Source organism: Palaemon carinicauda, chromosome 16 (assembly GCF_036898095.1).
Source record: "Palaemon carinicauda isolate YSFRI2023 chromosome 16, ASM3689809v2, whole genome shotgun sequence".
NCBI classification, from domain to species: Eukaryota; Metazoa; Arthropoda; class Malacostraca; order Decapoda; family Palaemonidae; genus Palaemon; species Palaemon carinicauda.
In genome coordinates this window covers 100237687-100240186 of record NC_090740.1, presented here as the reverse complement: position 1 = coordinate 100240186, position 2500 = coordinate 100237687, and positions in this window count along the sequence as shown.

The following is a 2500-nucleotide window of genomic DNA, read 5'->3' as shown; positions in this document are numbered from 1 at the left end:
TTTATGGGCTCTCGTGGCATGGTTGGTTTCGACCTGGCCTTTCATCAGAAGGGGCCACAATTCGATCCCAAGTATGAGGTAGAATTTTTTTTCTATTTGAACACGATGTTGTGTTGATATTTATCAATATTGACTCATTGGGGATAATTTGAATGAATTACTATCAATTGTGTCACGTAGTGGGCCAGGAAAACGGGGAAAACTCGCTGGTAAGAGACTGATGTCTCGCCAGGTAACTCCTGAACAGCTAATTAGCAGTTAGGTTCCGACTTCTTTTATGGGCTCTTGTGGCATGGTTGGTTTCAACCTCGCCTTTCATTAGAAGGAGCAAGAGTTCGATCCCAAGTATGAGGTAGAAATTTATTTATATTTGAACACGATTTTGTGTTGATATTTATCAATATTGACTCATCAGGGGTAATTTGAATGAATTTCTATCAATTTTGTCACACGGTGGGCCAGGAAGTTGGGGAAAACTTGCTGGAAAGAGAATGATGTCTCGCCAGGTAAGTCCTGAACAGCTGATCAGCAGTTAGGTTCCAACTTCTTTTATGGGCTCTCATGGCATGGTTGGTTTTTACCTCACATTTCATTAGAAGGGGCCAGCGTTCGATCCAAAGTATGAGGTAGAAATTTATTTCTATTTGAACACGATGTTGTGTTGATATTTATCCATATTAACTCATTTGGGATCATTTGAATGAATTACTATCAATTGTGTCACGTGTTGAGCCGTGAAGTTGGGGAAAACTCGCTGGTAAGAGACTGATGTCTCGCCAGGTAAATCCTGAACAGCTGATTAGCACTTAGGTTCCGACTTCTTTTATGGCCTGTCGTGGCATAGGTTGTTTCGACCTGGCCTTTCATTAGAAGGGGCCAGTGTTTGATCCCAAGTATGATGTAGAAATTGATTTCTATTTGAACACGATGTTGTGTTAATTTTTATCCATATTGACTCATCAGGGATTATTTGATTGAATTACTATCAATTGTGTCATGTGCTGAGCCGTGAAGTCGGGGAAAACTAGCTGGTAAGAGATTGATGTCTCGCCAGGTAAATCCTGAACAGCTGATTAGCACTTAGGTTTCGAGTTCCTTTATTGTATCTTGTGGCATGGTTGGTTTTGACCTAGCCTTTCATTAGAAAGAGTCAGAGTTCGATCCCAAGTAAGAAATAGAAATTTATATATATATATATATATATATATATATATATATATATATATATATATATATATATATATATATATATATATATATATATATATATATATTTGGACATGGGAAATATTGGTGTCAGGTGTGAAAATACATCTGTTTGTGTATGCTCTGAGTGAAGTTGCTCTTTGAGTCGGAAAAATAAACGGTCAAGATGCCTAAATATACAAGGACTAACAAAGGAGACGCTGCTACAGTGGGAGATGAGAGCAAAGGAGCAGTTAGATATAGCGAGTCTGAAGAATAATATAGACAGGATCTTCGAACAAAGGACTTAGAACATAGGTTAAACAATATAGCATAATTAATGAACAGATTCTTGGGTGAACAAAAAGAGGAGCGGTGCGCGCAACCACAGCATATCCAACATACGTAAATGTATTCCAAACACACAAAAGTGAAAGTACACATGCACAGCCGAGTGAAGTTACGCAGATCGTACTTCGAGAATTGTCCGAACTCCAGGCAAGTGTTAAGCCTTTTGATGATCGACGGCCTAACAAAGAGTTTCAATTGATGAAAGTGTTTTTGAGAGACTTTGAAGTAGCCACATATGGTTGGTCAGAAAGAGAAAAATCTATTCAAGTAATTAGATTTCTTTAATATGCTCAGGCCATGGAGGTAATGTGTTGGCAACAAGACAGTTTAAGAAGTTATACTGAAATAAGAGAACATTTAATTGAGAATTGTGCCTTACCTGGTGCGAGAAAGGGGGACTTAAAAGAAAACTACAAACCCAAAATTTCTGAAGGTGAATCGGTTCTCAATTTGGTAACTAGCATTTTTCGGGATTGCTATTCATTTCCTACCCAGAGTACCAATCTTCCAAAAGGTGATTAAAAAGCAATTGCCTGTAAACATTTTCGTTGATTAGTAAACCGATATTTATGTGGTTATTTGTTTAATGACAATCGCTCGTTAGCAGAGTTAGTGAGAGCGACACAAAACCTTTTCCACAGTTTACCAGAAGAAAAATGACTGGGATTAACTGGCCCTATTATGAGAACTTGATAGCCCTGAGAGGCACTCATCAACCCCATATGCCGTAGAGGAGAAAACGCAGTCAGCAGGTGAGAAGAGACTGTACCAAACGTTTGTTACACGATCGTACATAGTAACAACATTTTAATTTTTTTTTGTATATTATCCTTTTTACAGCAACCTGTATCAACCTGTCTGTTTCTATTATCGTAACTGTTAAAAAAAAACGGTTGCCGGTTGGACGTGAAATAGTCTGTTGTATATTTTGCGACCTTGTTGCCCGGACTTAATGTATATATAA